Raw genomic sequence first — 18941 nt, 5'->3', positions numbered from 1 at the left:
AGGGTCAATACTCTTGGGAAATGAAACAGCCGAGGTATGCGAGGAACGCAACAAAAGATTTCAGTTGGTCTTTACAACAGAACCAACTTGGATACCAGAGTTACGAGAGAGAGAAGGTCATACACATGACGACACAGTACCCATAGTAGAACAGGTAAATATACACACGGAGGACCCAGATGCCTCAAAATCAATAGGATCAGACCTAATATCCACAGGGCTCCTAAATGATGCTGCAGAGGTATTTTATCGCCAGCTAAATAAAATGTTCAATACAAGACTTAAACCTCGTCCCAGTATTAATAAACATGTGACACGCACATTAGGCACATAGTCAGAGAGCCGTGTCACCAGTAAGTATTCTGTGTGAAGTGCTGGAGAATGTAATCAGGTGGAGAATAATATAGCACCTGGCGAGGATGAACTTTGTAACAGAATAGCATTAGCATTTAGAAACAAAAAACAATACTTGACAATTGTTGTCGAGTTTTATGACAAGGTTACGAACATGTGACAAGAAATAAAAGACTGGATAAATTGTACTTTCCAGGATTGTTATAAAGCATTTCATAATGTTTCTCATTCAAGACTGATGTACGCTGTGAACACTGCCGCCGCGCTCACAGATCTACTGTCCACTGCTGCAATATTCGCTCCCACAGCTACGGTGGAGGAAGCAGCCTCGGAACCCACGCCTTCACCACCGTCGACACCTGCTGCAGGTCCACCCACCATCCTGGTATCTGCACAGTCTGCCGCCGTGCCTCCTTCAGAACCATCTACTACTTGTCCTTCCACGGGCCGTGTACACGTCCACGGCACGTTCTACTCTGGCTGCAGGACCGGCTACTACTCACCCTCCAAGGATCACGGCCTCTGCTTTTGATTCAACCGACTCGTCAAACGGAGATGTCTCAGTTAGGACATCAGACACCACGATGTCTCGATGTCTCGTTTGGAGCACCATCACCATCCTCAACGGAAGTACAATTTCATACCTGAAAACTTCCTTCTTTATTCCACACCAACACCCTCGAGGGAGAGCACTACAATGTCAACCAGAAGTAAGAGTACCACAAAACCCAAGAAGACCAACGACCCAAACTTGACGGAAAATGCCAGAAGAAAGAAGAGCTCTGAAGCCTGAAAACTGGCGAACGAAGACCTAAGATTGAAGTAACTCCAACAACAACCACCAAACGCCAGCTGGCTATGGACCGAGCCCCTGTGCCACGCTCAGGGATACAAATGGACACAGTGAACGCCGTACAGTATCACTGCCAAGCCGGCGGTGGTTGGGCCACCAAGCGGTACCCCGCTCCTCCGTGTTCCTTCTTCCCTGCCCAATTGTCCTGAATTTTCGCCCCAGCCTTCCATCTCCTGCTTAGCTGCCCTTGGGTCCAGGATTCGATTCGAGTTGTGCACAAGATGAAGAAGCAGGCTTGGGTAACTGTGAAGACGCTGAACATGGTACGGGAGAACCTGAACGACGGAAAGCAACTAGTCACCGTCCGATCGGCCGAGCGGACAGCACCCTGGACTTGTGATCCTGTGGTCCCGGGTTCGATCCCAGGTGCCGGCGAGAAACAATGGGCAGAGTTTCTTTCACCCTATGCCCCTGTTACCTAGCAGTAAAATAGGTACCTGGGTGTTAGTCAGCTGTCACGGGCTGCTACCTGGGGGTGGAGGCCTGGTCGAGGACCGGGCCGCGGGGACACTAAAGCCCCGAAATCATCTCAAGATAACCTCAAGATAACGGTCAGAAAGGAAGGTTCAGGCTGGAGGAGTGTTACATGTGGGGCCCATCAAGGCACGGTCCTCGTGAGCCTAAGTTCCTTATGAAGCTAATAACAAGATTACTGCAACAGCTAACCTACAGGTTACAGTTATGGGTGCAACTTAACCTACAGTTAAGGGAGCTAAATCTTAACAGTACAGGAAAGAAGAAACAGAGGGGATATTATCCCGACATACACAACACTGAGGGGAATAGACCAGGTTGACTAGCACTTGAGACAAGCAAGGCTCTTTAAATTGAGAGACACTAGGGCAAAAGGATATAATTGAGAATTGGAAATTCACATGAGTTGAAGAAAGGTAAGCAAGTGGTCAACGAGAGTGACATTGACGGCAGTTGTGAAAGTCGCCTCCATCTGCATCTTTAGTGCCAGATTCTCCAATGAATTCGAGCATCAAGATAGTTGAGACTAGTACATGGGACAGATAAACAGCTATATCCAACTACTTGGGCAGAATGGTATAGCGAAAGTCTCGCTTCAGGTCTAGCTGCAGGTCGGCGCTCAATCCCCGACCGTCCAAGTGGTTGGGCACCATTCCTTCCCCCTGTCCCATCCCAAATCCTTATCCTGACCTCTTCCATGTGTTATATAGTGGTAATGGCTTGGCGCTTTCCACTGATAGTGGTGTCGAGTCTGAGTGACGACAAAGTGGCCTTATAACTCACCGTTAGTGATGGTAATTATATAATTATAGAAGCGTCTAATGGCCTGGCCTCAGAAGAGACATATGCACGAAGAACAGGGCACAAGCGTTCAGACGAACGCCTTTACATATTATTTTAGGAGAATCGTTTATGTGGAAAAATTATTATAAGTAACCATCTTGTTCTTTAGTTTGAACTCCAATTACACGTGTGGTGTATACGGTGTTTACGGAATTTAACACATAAACCAACTTCTTTCAGATCAAAATGAAGTTTCTTGTTGCTATCTACAGTCTACTTGATGACAAGACAAAGTCGGATTACTTGGTCCATGGTCCAGCGCGAGGGCGTCATTAATGCCTGTCAGGCGAACTTACTGTAAGATTTACCTGAATGTGGAGACGACTTTGAAGGTGTTGTGGTCCTGGTAAAGGATTCATTTGGCTTTTATTACACTTCAAGAGCGGGAAGTGTACATAGTCGTGAAGCTGAAGAGTGGGACGCAGGCGGCACAGTGTCTGAAGAGTGGGACGCAGGCGGCACAGTGTCTGAAGAGTGGGACGCAGGCGGCACAGTGTCTGAAGTGTGGGACGCAGGCGGCACAGTGTCTGAAGAGTGGGACGCAGGCGGCACAGTGTCTGTGGGCACGTCGGGCCTGTGGTTATGTGCATTAGTAATTTCTTCAGTGTTTTTGTACTTTTTGTGATTTTCATGGAATTTTATGTACCATATGTGTACATTTATGTATCATGTCTCTTGTTTTGATGTTGTATATATAAATGGCTGTTTGTGGATCCGTGTTGGATTAGCCTGTGTCAGGTGTTGTGTTTGAGTTTTGTATTTCCTATTTAATGCCTGTTTCCTGTTTTGTGTCAATATGTGCCTTTGTGTTTGGGCGTTTGGTTGCATGCCCTTCACGCCAGTGGTTTTGTACCCTTGTTTTAGGGTTGTACTCTGCTTCTGTGTTTTATGTCTTTCTTTTGTGTTTTGTATTTTCTGTTTCTTTTATTATACATATTCGCATGATCTGCATGTAAATATAAATGAAAGTTCTCTAAACGCGGTGCCATATCACGGGTGAGTCTGTGTTGACTGTAGAGGCCGGCTTGTAATGGCAGTGAGAGCCTCTGCTTGTGACTATAACTGGTCAGACGTTCTGGAAGCGGTGGCTCTATAGTCATACTTGGAACTAGTAGTTATAGAGTCATGATTGTAACTGATGTTAGTGAGTCTCTGCTCAAGACTTGTGTGACTTGCAGTTGTGACTCAAGGGTATGGTGACTGTTTGTGACTCAAGGGTAAGGTGCCTGTTTGTGACTCAAGGGTATGGTGCCTGTTTGTGACTCAAGGGTATAGTGACTGTTTGTGACTCAAGGGTAAGGTGCCTGTTTGTGACTCAAGGGTATGGTGCCTGTTTGTGACTCAAGGGTATAGTGACTGTTTGTGACTCAAGGGTAAGGTGCCTGTTTGTGACTCAAGGGTAATGGAAGCATGTTTGTACATATTTGTGTTCCACCTGCGTGTGTGTGGACCACCTGCGTGTTTGTGTTCCACCTGCGTGTGTGTGTTCCACCTGCGTATGTGTGGACCACCTGCGTGTGTGTGTACCACCTGTGTGTGTGTACCACCTGTGTGTGTGTGTACCACCTGCGTGTGTGTGTACCACCTGCGTGTGTGTGTACCACCTGCGTGTGTGTACCACCTGCGTGTGTGTGTACCACCTGTGTGTGTACCACCTGCGTGTGTGTGTACCACCTGCGTGTGTGTGTACCACCTGCGTGTGTGTACCACCTGCGTGTGTGTGTACCACCTGCGTGTGTGTGTACCACCTGCGTGTGTGTGTACCACCTGCGTGTGTGTGTACCACCTGCGTGTGTGTGTACCACCTGCGTGTGTGTGTTCCACCTGCGTGTGTGTGTTCCACCTGCGTGTGTGTGTACCACCTGCGTGTGTGTACCACCTGCGTGTGTGTGTACCACCTGCGTGTGTTTGTACCACCTGCGTGTGTGTGTACCACCTGCGTGTGTGTGTTCCACCTGCGTGTGTGTGTACCACCTGTGTGTGTGTACCACCTGCGTGTGTGTGTACCACCTGTGTGTGTGTGTACCACCTGCGTGGGTGTGTTCCACCTGCGTGTGTGTGTACCACCTGCGTGTGTGTGTTCCACCTGTGTGTGTGTACCACCTGCGTGTGTGTGTACCACCTGCGTGTGTGTGTACCACCTGCGTGTGTGTGTACCACCTGCGTGTGTGTGTACCACCTGTGTGTGTGTGTACCACCTGCGTGTGTGTGTACCACCTGTGTGTGTGTGTACCACCTGCGTGTGTGTGTACCACCTGCGTGTGTGTGTACCACCTGCGTGTGTGTGTTCCACCTGCGTGTGTGTGTTCCACCTGCGTGTGTGTGTGTACCACCTGTGTGTGTGTGTGTACCACCTGCGTGTGTGTGTGTACCACCTGTGTGTGTGTGTGTACCACCTGCGTGTGTGTGTGTACCACCTGTGTATGTGTGTTCCACCTGCGTGTGTGTGTACCACCTGCGTGTGTGTGTTCCACCTGCGTGTGTGTGTGTACCGTGTACCGTGGCATTTACCCCTTCTATGTGTTCACTATCACCACGGAGGTACACCAAGCACCGTGAGCAGTGAGATTAAACCACCAGTCTCCACGGCTGCAGTGTCCTCACAGTTGGCACTGCACCGGACTCACTACTACAGTGTTCACACAGTTGGCACTGCACAGGGCTCACTACTACAGTGTCCTCACAGTAGGCACTGCACAGGGCTCACTACTACAGTGTCCTCACAGTAGGCACTGCACAGGACTCACTACTACTGTGTCCTCACAGTAGGCACTGCACAGGGCTCACTACTACAGTGTCCTCACAGTAGGCACTGCACAGGGCTCACTACTACAGTGTCCTCACAGTAGGCACTGCACAGGGCTCACTACTACAGTGTCCTCACAGTAGGCACTGCACAGGACTCACTACTACAGTGTCCTCACAGTAGGCACTGCACAGGGCTCACTAGTACAGTGTCCACACAGTAGGCACTGCACAGGACTCACTACTGCAGTGTCCTCACAGTAGGCACTGCACAGGGTTCACTACTACAGTGTCCTCACAGTAGGCACTGCACAGGGCTCACTACTACAGTGTCCACACAGTAGGCACTGCACAGGACTCACTACTGCAGTGACCTCACAGTTGGCACTGCACATGGCTCACTACTACAGTGTCCACACAGTTGGCACTGCACAGGGCTCACTACTGCAGTGACCTCACAGTTGGCACTGCACAGGGCTCACTACTACAGTGTCCACACAGTTGGTACTGCACAGGACTCCCTACTGCAGTGACCTCACAGTTGGCACTGCACAGGGCTCACTACTACAGTGTCCACACAGTAGGCACTGCACAGGACTCACTACTGCAGTGACCTCACAGTTGGCACTGCACAGGGCTCACTACTACAGTGTCCACACAGTTGGCACTGCACAGGGCTCACTACTACAGTGTCCACACAGTTGGCACTGCACAGGGCTCACTACTGCAGTGTCCACACAGTTGGTACTGCACAGGACTCCCTACTGGCCCCACAGTACTCCTCGTGTGAGGCCGCCAATCTGTCAGACTCACCTGACAACCCGTCCTCCTATAGTTTCCCTAAGTCCGGTCAATTTAGAGCAGTCTCTCCTAACCTACCAGAGGACCCAAAACAGAAAACGGGACAGTAAGACACTTTCGCCAGCCGCTTCCATTTTCTAGTACAATAATTTTTGGCCTTATGTAACGCATACGAGCGAAAATCGACGTTCTTTGTAGGAGGACAGGTTGTAGGAGGACAGGTTGTAGGAGGACAGGTTGTAGGAGGACAGGTTGTAGGAGGACAGGTTGTAGGAGGACAGGTTGTAGGAGGACAGGTTGTAGGAGGACAGGTTGTAGGAGGACAGGTTGTAGGAGGACAGGTTGTAGGAGGACAGGTTGTAGGAGGACAGGTTGTAGGAGGACAGGTTGAAGGAGGACAGGTTGTAGGAGGACAGGTTGTAGGAGGACAGGTTGTAGGAGGACAGGTTGTAGGAGGACAGGTTGTAGGAGGACAGGTTGTAGGAGGACAGGTTGAAGGAGGACAGGTTGTAGGAGGACAGGTTGTAGGAGGACAGGTTGCAGGAGGACAGGTTGTAGGAGGACAGGTTGTAGGAGGACAGGTTGTAGGAGGACAGGTTGTAGGAGGACAGGTTGTAGGAGGACAGGTTGTAGGAGGACAGGTTGTAGGAGGACAGGTTGTAGGAGGACAGGTTGTAGGAGGACAGGTTGTAGGAGGACAGGTTGTAGGAGGACGGATTGTAAGAGGACAGGTTGTAAGAGGACAGGTTGTAGGAGGACAGGTTGTAGCAGACAGGTTGTAGGAGGACAGGTTGCAGGAAGACAGTTTGTAGGAGGACAGGTTGTAGGTGGACAGGTTGTAGGAGGACAGGTTGTAGGAGGACAGGTTGAAGGAGGACAGGTTGTAGGAGGACAGGTTGTAGGAGGACAGGTTGTAGGAGGACAGGTTGAAGGAGGACAGGTTGAAGGAGGACAGGTTGTAGGAGGACAGGTTGAAGGAGGACAGGTTGTAGGAGGACAGGTTGTAGGAGGACGGATTGTAGAGGACAGGTTGTAAGAGGACAGGTTGTAAGAGGACAGGTTGTAGGAGGACAGGTTGTAGCAGACAGGTTGTAGGAGGACAGGTTGCAGGAAGACAGTCTGTAGGAGGACAGGTTGTAGGAGGACAGGTTGTAGGAGGACAGGTTGTAGGAGGACAGGTTGAAGGAGGACAGGTTGTAGGAGGACAGGTTGTAGGAGGACAGGTTGCAGGAGGACAGGTTGTAGGAGGACAGGTTGTAGAGAACAGGTTGTAGGAGGACAGGTTGTAGGAGGACAGGTTGTAGAAGGACAGGTTGTAGGAGGACGGATTGTAGAGGACAGGTTGTAAGAGGACAGGTTGTAAGAGGACAGGTTGTAGCAGACAGGTTGTAGGAGGACAGGTTGCAGGAAGACAGTTTGTAGGAGGACAGGTTGTAGGAGGACAGGTTGCAGGAGGACAGGTTGCAGGAGGACAGGTTGTAGGAGGACAGGTTGTAGCAGACAGGTTGTAGGAGGACAGGTTGCAGGAAGACAGTTTGTAGGAGGACAGGTTGTAGGAGGACAGGTTGTAGGAGGACAGGTTGTAGGAGGACAGGTTGTAGGAGGACAGGTTGCAGGAAGACAGTTTGTAGGAGGACAGGTTGCAGGAAGACAGTTTGTAGGAGGACAGGTTGTAGGAGGACAGGTTGTAGGAGGACAGGTTGCAGGAGGACAGGTTGTAGGAGGACAGGTTGTAGGAGGACAGGTTGCAGGAGGACAGGTTGTAGGAGGACAGGTTGTAGGAGGACAGGTTGTAGGAGGACAGGTTGCAGGAAGACAGTTTGTAGGAGGACAGGTTGTAGGAGGACAGGTTGTAGGAGGACAGGTTGCAGGAGGACAGGTTGTAGGAGGACAGGTTGAAGGAGGACAGGTTGTAGGAGGACAGGTTGCAGGAGGACAGGTTGCAGGAGGACAGGTTGTAGGAGGACAGGTTGAAGGAGGACAGGTTGTAGGAGGACAGGTTGTAGGAGGACAGGTTGTAGGAGGACAGGTTGAAGGAGGACAGGTTGTAGGAGGACAGGTTGCAGGAGGACAGGTTGCAGGAGGACAGGTTGTAGGAGGACAGGTTGAAGGAGGACAGGTTGTAGGAGGACAGGTTGCAGGAGGACAGGTTGTAGGAGGACAGGTTGTAGGAGGACAGGTTGAAGGAGGACAGGTTGTAGGAGGACAGGTTGCAGGAGGACAGGTTGTAGGAGGACAGGTTGTAGGAGGACAGGTTGAAGGAGGACAGGTTGTAGGAGGACAGGTTGTAGGAGGACAGGTTGTAGGAGGACAGGTTGTAGGCTGTAAGCCAGTAGATAATCTTCCATCGTTCAGTGGTCTAATCTCACTTCAGTATTAACTGGTTATACTCACATTGACTCATGGCCTTGAGCTAACAATATGGTAAGTGACGGTGGGACAACCTGTCCTCTTAAAAAGAACGTCGCTTTTGGCCGTTTGCCCGTATGGCCGAATTTGGACGTAATTTGAAATTGAAAAAAATATGAAAATAAATTTGGGATTTTTTTTTTCAACAACAGTAAGTTAAGGGTCCTCTGATAGGTTAGGTGGGCAGGAAATTCTCATAAAGTTTCAAAACGTTATGAAAAACGTTAATTTAAAGTGTCGTCTTATAACCTCTGCGCGTACGCCGGACGACTCAAATAGAAAACGGAACAGAACGTCACTTTTGTGAGTGGATTTCATTTCAAATTACGTCCAAATTTGGCCATAGCGCCGCGCATACCAGCCAAAAGTGACGTTCTTTTTAAGAGGACGGGTTGGGGATAACACCAAACATTATAATAAAATATAAACATTTACTGACACAAATGTACATCCGCTTGAGGCCAAACAATAGTAATGACAGAGTCACTGACCTTAATGTTATGTTTCTCGCTGTTATAAATGGTTGTCCTAGTCTTCTAGAGTAAGCCAAACCACTTGGGATGGACGGTAGAGCGACGGTCTCCCTTCACGGAGGTCGGCGTTCAATCCCCGACCGTCCAAGTGGTTGGGCACCATTCCTTCCTCCCCGTCCCATCCCAAACCCTTATCCTGACCCCTTCCCAGTGCTAGATAGTCGTAATGGCTTTGAGCTTCCGTCCCTCTCTGCTGATCTGAGGAACTGATCTTCCCCGTTGGTTCAGCAATCTTGTCTTCTCAGGCTAGGCGCCCCTTCTACCCTTTGCCCTTTACCCTCTACTCTCTACTCTCTGCTCTCTACTCTCTACCCTCTACCCTATACCCTCTACCCAGCTTGTTGCCCAAATAACATATATTTATTTCTTCTTTTTCCTCCTCTTAGGCGTCACGAAACATATCTAGACCCACCAAGTGTGGACCAACAGGTGTGGGACCCACCAAGTGTGGACCAACAGGTATGGGACCCCCAAGTGTGGACCAACAGCTGTGGGACCCACCAAGTGTGGACCAACAGCTGCGGGACCCACCAAGTGTGGACCAACAGCTGCGGGATCCACCAAGTGTGGACCAACAGCTGCGGGACCCACCAAGTGTGGACCAACAGCTGTGGGACCCACCAAGTGTGGACCAACAGCTGCGGGACCCACCAAGTGTGGACCAACAGCTGCGGGACCCACCAAATGTGGACCAACAGCTGCGGGACCCACCAAGTGTGGACCAACAGCTGCGGGACCCACCAAGTGTGGACCAACAGCTGCGGGACCCACCAAGTGTGGACCAACAGCTGCGGGACCCACCAAGTGTGGACCAACAGCTGCGGGACCCACCAAGTGTGGACCAACAGCTGCGGGACCCACCAAGTGTGGACCAACAGCTGCGGGACCCACCAAGTGTGGACCAACAGCTGCGGGACCCACCAAGTGTGGACCAACAGCTGCGGGACCCACCAAGTGTGGACCAACAGCTGCGGGACCCACCAAGTGTGGACCAACAGCTGCGGGACAGGCCAAGTATTTTTATCTGTTTGATGATTATTGAGTCATGATTGTTAATTTTGGTAGATGATGGTTCTATCATTGTTTCTGAATGGTCCCAGAACCCTGATTCCTTCTGGTCGTATTAGAGCCCTGATTCTGATTTGTTGGAGCAGAGCTCTGATTTGTTGGAGCAGAGCTCTGATTTGTTGGAGCTGAGCTCTGATTTGTTGGAGCAGAGCTCTGATTTGTTGGAGCAGAGCTCTGATTTGTTGGAGCAGAGCTCTGATTTGTTGGAGCAGAGCCTTACTTTTGACAGCTTATAACTACATCCTGACCCCACCTGGGGGTAGCTGGGGGGGGGGTAGTGAGCTCTGACTGCGATATTAGGGCCTGGTTCTGACTAGAGTGGCAGAGCCTTAATCTGAGTGGCGGTTGTACAGCCTCGTCTCTTGCAACTGGTATCACAACTTTATTGTTGATTGGTGGTATGAAAAATTGGTTTATGATGTGTGTGTGGAGCCGGGCCCTGGTTGTGAGTGGTTGTGATGCTCTGGTTGTGAATGGTGGTTGTGAAGCCTTGCTTGTAAGTGGTTTTTGAGAGCCCTCCCTCTTATATGTGGTTGTGAAACCATACTTGTGAAAGATGGTATAGGTACCTATCCACCAACTGGTCCTTGTGAAGCCCTGGTTGTGAGAGGTTGTTAAGCCTGGTTGTGAGAGGTTGTGAAGCCCTGGTTGTGAGTGGTTGTGAAGGCCTGGTTGTGAGTGGTTGTGAAGGATGGTTGTGAGTGGTTGTGAAGGATGGTTGTGAGAGGTTGTGAAGGGTGGTTGTAAGAGGTTGTGAAGCCTGGTTGTGAGAGGTTGTGAAGCTTGGTTGTGAGAGGTTGTGAAGGGTGGTTGTGAGAGGTTGTTAAGCCTGGTTGTGAGAGGTTGTTAAGCCTGGTTGTGAGAGGATGTGAAGCCTGGTTGTGAGAGGTTGTGAAGGGTGGTTGTGAGAGGTTGTGAAGGGTGGTTGTGAGAGGTTGTTAAGCCTGGTTGTGAGAGGTTGTGAAGGGTGGTTGTGAGAGGTTGTTAAGCCTGGTTGAGAGAGGTTGTGAAGGGTGGTTGTGAGAGGTTGTGAAGGGTGGTTGTGAGAGGTTGTGAAGGGTGGTTGTGAGAGGTTGTGAAGGATGGTTGTGAGTGGTTGTGAAGGGTGGTTGTGAGAGGTTGTGAAGGGTGGTTGTGGCGGGAAGGCGTGGGGTCTGAGGCCTGGGTCTCGCCAACACATTACGAGGGTAATCTGGGAACAAGCCAATCTGCACTAAACCACGAATTACCACAAAACATTTCTGCCTACCGCGGCTCCAGAAAATTTTCAAGGATTTTCTTGGTTTTCTATTGGACTTTTAGTGTCGAGCATCACAACACAATCTACTTTCATCTCTTTAATAGCGGTCGTGATGTGAAACAGTGGAGGTATGTTTGTGTGGAGCGGAGGCGTGGAACAGCGTGTGTGTGAGAGAGCTTACATGTGTGTGTACTCACCTAACTGTACTCACCTATTTGTGCTTGCGGGGGTTTAGCTTTGGCTCTTTGGTCCCGCCTCTCAACTGTCAATCAACAGGTGAACAGGTTCCTGAGCCTACTGGGCTCTATCATATCTACACTTGAACCTGTGTATGGAGTCAGCCTCCACCACATCACTGCCTAATGCATTCCACCTGTTAACTACTCTGACACTGAAAAAGTTCCTTCTAGCGTCCCTGTGGCTCATGTGGGTACTCAGTTTCCACCTGTGTCCCCTTGTTCTTGTATGTGTGTGTGTGTGTGTGTGTGTGTGTGTGTGTGTGTGTGTGTGTGTGTGTGTGTGTGTGTGTGTGTGTGTGTGTGTGTGTGTGTGTGTGTGTGTGTGTGTGTGTGTATGTGTGTGTGTGTGTGTGTGTGTGTGTGTGTGTGTGTGTGTGTGTGTGTGTGTGTGTGTGTGTGTGTGTGTGTGTGTGTTTGTGTGCGAGAAGGGCGGATATAGTATTCAGAGTGTATATTTGTTTGTATATGTATATTTGTTATTGAATGTGAGAGAGAAAAGGTGAGACCATTGATTCTAGCACCAATCATCTCTATATTTTTTATGTTTTTCTTCACTTGAGAAGAAAGTTGAGCAAGTAACCGTCCAGAGTTGGACTGTTAAGTCTTCTTCAGCAGCCAGACAATGACAGCACGAGGCCAATTACTGAAGAAAACTTAATTAACAGTCGAAAACGCCTTTTAGCTTTCTTTAATTTTCAATGTAGTTTTTCTTCAAATATATTTTGTGTGTATATATATATATATATATATATATATATATATATATATATATATATATATATATATATATATATATATATATATATATATATATATATCTTGTAACCATCAAATGCATAATAAAGCACAAAAAATATTCAAGGAAGGGGGTGGTAGGAGAAAAGCACACAGAAACTGTATTGGAGGGGATCTAAACATTCCCTCTAATGCGTTATGCGTGGTTTCCTCCGAGGCTATGGGTCCCCCTTCTTCCAGCTAGAGGTGGTACTCCCTTCCTATATATATATATATATATATATATATATATATATATATATATATATATATATATATATATATATATATATATATATATATATATATATAACTGAAAACTCACACCCCAGAAGTGACTCGAACCCATACTCCCACAACTGGTATGTACAGGGACGCCTTAATCCGCTTGACCATCACGACCGGACATAAGGAAGTGATAGCCGAGGCTATATGAACCACTTCCCCGCCGGCACTCGGATGGTAATCTTGGGCATAGCATTTTATCAAATCACCTCATTCTTTGGGGCACACGTGAGGAACACAAATGCAAACAAGCCTGAATGGTCCCCAGGACTATATACAACTTAAAACTCACACCCCAGAAGTGACTCGAACCCATACTCCCACAACTGGTATGTACAGGGACGCCTTAATCCGCTTGACCATCACGACCGGACATAAGGAAGTGATAGCCGAGGCTATATGAACCACTTCCCCGCCGGCACTCGGATGGTAATCTTGGGCATAGCATTTTATCAAATCACCTCATTCTTTGGGGCACACGTGAGGAACACAAATGCAAACAAGCCTGAATGGTCCCCAGGACTATATACAACTGAAAACTCACACCCCAGAAGTGACTCGAACCCATACTCCCACAACTGGTATGTACAGGGACGCCTTAATCCGCTTGACCATCACGACCGGACATAAGGAAGTGATAGCCGAGGCTATATGAACCACTTCCCCGCCGGCACTCGGATGGTAATCTTGGGCATAGCATTTTATCAAATCACCTCATTCTTTGGGGCACACGTGAGGAACACAAATGCAAACAAGCCTGAATGGTCCCCAGGACTATATACAACTGAAAACTCACACCCCAGAAGTGACTCGAACCCATACTCCCACAACTGGTATGTACAGGGACGCCTTAATCCGCTTGACCATCACGACCGGACATAAGGAAGTGATAGCCGAGGCTATATGAACCACTTCCCCGCCGGCACTCGGATGGTAATCTTGGGCATAGCATTTTATCAAATCACCTCATTCTTTGGGGCACACGTGAGGAACACAAATGCAAACAAGCCTGAATGGTCCCCAGGACTATATACAACTGAAAACTCACACCCCAGAAGTGACTCGAACCCATACTCCCACAACTGTTGCCAACAACTAGTCGCTGTTGGCATTTAGGCACATTCCTATGTTTGTTTCCTTAGTGTAGACTGCAGTGTGGAAACCTCCGCCCTTTTCCATGACTGTTACATCTAGAAAAGGCAGCTTCCCATCCTTTTCCGTCTCGTAAGTGAAACGCAGCACGGAACGTCACTTTTCCGTCACTTACGAGACGGAAAAGGATGGGAAGCTGCCTTTTCTAGATGTAACAGTCATGGAAAAGGGCGGAGGTTTCCACACTGCAGTCTACACTAAGGAAACAAACATAGGAATGTGCCTAAATGCCAACAGCGACTGCCCCGACAGGTACAAGAGGAGTGTTGTTAACGCATACGTCGACCGTGCTCTCAGCCACAGCTCAGAATGGAAGCAAGTCGACGAAGAACTCTGTAGGGTAAGGCAGGTTCTAGTCAATAACGGCTTCTCCAATGGTTTCGTCGAAGACATCATAAGAAGGAAAGTGAAACGCCATGCAACCTCTGAAGAGACAACTAACACAACACCTATACCCCCTATTAGACTATTTTACAGGAACTTCTTTTCCACAGCTCATAAAACGGAGAAAAGGGTCCTGAAAGATATTGTTAATAGAAACGTTATCCCTACAGACAAAAATCAGAGGATACAACTGATGATTTACTATAAAACCAGAAAAACGGCCAGCCTACTCATGAGAAACTCTCCAGACACAAAGCAGAACGCTTTAAAAGAGACCAACGTCGTCTATGCCTTCAAATGCCCACTTGGGGATTGTAAGCTCCAAAAAATCCAGTATATAGGCAAGACAACAACATCTCTTTCTAGGCGTTTAACGATGCATAAGCAACAGGGCTCCATTAAGGAACATATAATCTCTTCCCACAACCAAACCATCGCCAGAGAAATCCTAGTAAACAACACAGAAATCATCGATAGATACAGCGATAGCAGACGGCTTGACGTTTGCGAGGCACTACACATTAAAAAGTCAACACCAGCAATCAACAGCCAATTAATGCACAACTATATTCTACCCACCTCAAGACTCCGCTCCAATATAGAAGCATCAAGAAATATGGACCAATAGGCTTTCTACAATCACTTCTATTAAATACCCATTGTTTCGTGTTCTGTCTTGTGTTGATGAAATTAATACCCTATTAAATACCACCTCACCCCATCCACCTCACTCAAATGTAGATATAAACAAATCGGAGATATGTAAGTTCTATTCAGTTGTGTATGTGTAACTAAAGTCTTTGAAAATGTAATAAGTTTTACGAAACGCGCTCAAGTGTCGCGTCAGACTAGAAATAAAAATGAATTTTGGAGAATTGATTTTTGAATTACCACCAACAGTGAAAAGAAATGTACGAAAGATTGAGAAAATTCGTGTTAGAATTATCAATCTTACTTTTTCGGTCATATTTAATAATATATGTCTACAGGAAAGACTGCTACCAAAATATACAAATATATATATATATATATATATATATATATATATATATATATATATATATATATATATATATATATATATATATATATATATATATATATATGTCGTACCTAGTAGCCAGAACGCACTTCTCAGCCTACTATGCAAGGCCCGATTTGCCTAGTAAGCCAATTTTTCATGAATTAATTGTTTTTCGACTACCTAACCTACCTAACCTAACCTAACCTAACTTTTTCAGCTACCTAACCTAACCTAACCTATAAAGATAGGTTAGGTTAGGTTAGGTAGGGTTGGTTAGGTTCGGTCATATATCTACGTTAATTTTAACTCCAATAAAAAAAATTGACCTCATACATAATGAAATGGGTAGTTTTTTCATTTCATAAGAAAAAAAATTATAGAAAATATATTAGTTCAGGAAAACTTGGCTTATTAGGCAAATCGGGCCTTGCATAGTAGGCTGAGAAGTGAGTTCTGGCTACTAGGTACGACATATATATATATATATATATATATATATATATATATATATATATATATATATATATATATATATATATATATATATATATTTATATATATATATATATATATTTATATATATACACTCGCAATACTGATTTTTCCTATGAGAGGAACTTAATCAGTTATGACACATGGCGTCCCATTCAACTACAGCCTGTAAAATGTAACCAGCTCATTTGCATTCTTAATTGTCAATTTGAAGTAAAAAAACAGCATATTTATGTCAATGGAAAATAGGATGAAACAGACGCATAAATTACAATAAATAAAACACATATCATCAAAGTCAATATATAAAGTTTCAACAAAATTGACTCATGTGGAAATGATTATATTTTTAAGTATTCAAGGCGGCCGATAGTAGCCGATGACGCGCTCTTGTGCCGACATCAACCATGTTGTTCATCAGTTAGCAAACAGCATTAACCCAGAATATGAACAACACAATACAAACACCGTAGATTTATCCTTTCAAAAAGACATGAACCATGCTTATAGAATACCATGCCTACAGGGTACCATGCCTACAGGGTACCATGCCTACAGGGTACCATGCCTACAGGGTACCATGCCTACAGGGTACCATGCCTACAGGGTACCATGCCTACAGGGTACCATGCCTACAGGGTACCATGCCTACAATGTTTCCGGCCTATATGATACCATACTTACAGGGTGACCTTATCTACACAGTTGTCGAAAATACAGAAAAATATTGTAAAAATTGGTTTGACTCAAACTAATAACAAACTACAACAATTCAAAAGTAGCCACCTCTCACCATGAGAAAAGTAGCCACGTCTCACCATGACAAAAGTAGCCACGTCTCAACATGAGAAAAGTAGCCACGTCTCAACATGACAAAAGTAGCCACCTCTCAACATGACAAAAGTAGCCACCTCTCAACATGACAAAAGTAGCCACCTCTCAACATGACAAAAGTAGCCACCTCTCAACATGACAAAAGTAGCCACGTCTCAACATGACAAAAGTAGCCACCTCTCAACATGACAAAAGTAGCCACCTCTCAACATGACAAAAGTAGCCACCTCTCAACATGACAAAAGTAGCCAGCTCTCAACATGATAAAAGTAGCCACCTCTCAACATGACAAAAGTAGCCACCTCTCAACATGACAAAAGTACCCACGTCTCAACATGACAAAAGTAGCCACCTCTCAACATGACAAAAGTAGCCACCTCTCAACATGACAAAAGTAGCCACCTCTCAACATGACAAAAGTAGCCACCTCTCACCATGACAACAGTAGCCACCTCTCAACATGACAAAAGTAGCCACCTCTCAACATGACAAAAGTAGCCACGTCTCAACATGACAAAAGCAGCCACCTCTCAACATGACAAAAGTAGCCACCTCTCAACATGACAAAAGTAGCCACCTCTCAACATGACAAAAGTAGCCACCTCTCAACATGAGAAAAGTAGCCACGTCTCAACATGACAAAAGTAGCCACCTCTCAACATGACAAAAGTAGCCACCTCTCAACATGACAAAAGTAGCCACCTCTCAACATGACAAAAGTAGCCACCTCTCAACATGACAAAAGTACCCACGTCTCAACATGACAAAAGTAGCCACCTCTCAACATGACAAAAGTAGCCACCTCTCAACATGACAAAAGTAGCCACCTCTCAACATGACAAAAGTAGCCACCTCTCACCATGACAACAGTAGCCACCTCTCAACATGACAAAAGTAGCCACCTCTCAACATGACAAAAGTAGCCACGTCTCAACATGACAAAAGCAGCCACCTCTCAACATGACAAAAGTAGCCACCTCTCAACATGACAAAAGTAGCCACGTCTCAACATGACAAAAGTAGCCACGTCTCAACATGACAAAAGTAGCCACCTCTCAACATGATAAAAGTAGCCACGTCTCAACATGACAAAAGTAGCCACCTCTCAACATGACAAAAGTAGCCACCTCTCAACATGACAAAAGTAGCCACCTCTCAACATGACAAAAGTAGCCACCTCTCAACATGACAAAAGTAGCCACCTCTCAACATGACAACAGTAGCCACCTCTCAACATGACAACAGTAGCCACCTCTCAACATGACAAAAGTAGCCACCTCTCAACATGACAACAGTAGCCACCTCTCAACATGACAACAGTAGCCACCTCTCAACATGACAACAGTAGCCACCTCTCAACATGACAAAAGTAGCCACCTCTCAACATGACAACAGTAGCCACCTATCAACATGACAACAGTAACCACCTCTCAACATGACAACAGTAGCCACCTCTCAACATGACAAAAGTAGCCACCTCTCACCATGACAACTAGCTCAAGCCTCGGAGACTACCCACTTAGGAACACCAAATTAGTTTGCAAATAGTCTTGCTTAAATAATGTTTTTAAGTTTCAAAATAATATCAAGCAACTGAATTATATTTGAACTAGGATTAGAACTTGATATTTTATTTGTAGCAACTTACAACAATTACTACAGTAAAGGCTGGACTGAACAGGTGTATTGTAATTAAAACCAAACTATCATATTTTTTACATAAATTGAGCAACATTTAATTTAAAATTTAAAGGTGCTAAAACAATGACAAGTTTCCCTTTAGAGCAGATTAAAAATATCATCACAGTTTATATCATAAAATAAGAATGGTGGGACGACAACTTGAACGAGAACTAATATAAACAAAGCATTCTTTGAACCTATATAAGTTTATATAAGTTTATATAAGTTTATATTCCCTCAGTATTCTACACCAACATTATGGGAAAATCCGGGATCAAAATCACGTCAAAGACACACCACACGTATCTCGTCTCACGTCAGCCACACGTATCTCGTCTCACGTCAGCCACACGCATCTCGTCTCACGTCAGTCACACGCATCTCATCTCACGTCAGTCACACGCATCTCGTCTCACGTCAGCCACACGCATTTCGTCTCACGTCAGCCACACGCATCTCATCTCACTTCAGTCAGACTTAAACTGTCTGTCAATAAGCCATCAAGCAGTGATAATAGTTGCTTCATAATTTAAAATATTCATCTATGTGTATGCTTACTTTCTATGTGATTAGTAGTTATGTTTCATGCTGCAGGTCCGCTACACAACTATATACGTGACTCAGTTCTTATTTATTATGCCTAATAATACATTTTATATTTCTGGAGACGTTGAAGTGGTTCTTAAGTGAATTAAAGAGATGGATGAGTTTACTGGATGACTCATTCATTACACACTGAAGGATGTCATTCATT

This window comes from Procambarus clarkii, chromosome 28, assembly GCF_040958095.1.
Source record: "Procambarus clarkii isolate CNS0578487 chromosome 28, FALCON_Pclarkii_2.0, whole genome shotgun sequence".
Classification (NCBI taxonomy): domain Eukaryota; kingdom Metazoa; phylum Arthropoda; class Malacostraca; order Decapoda; family Cambaridae; genus Procambarus; species Procambarus clarkii.
Note: the sequence above shows the minus strand (reverse complement) of the source record.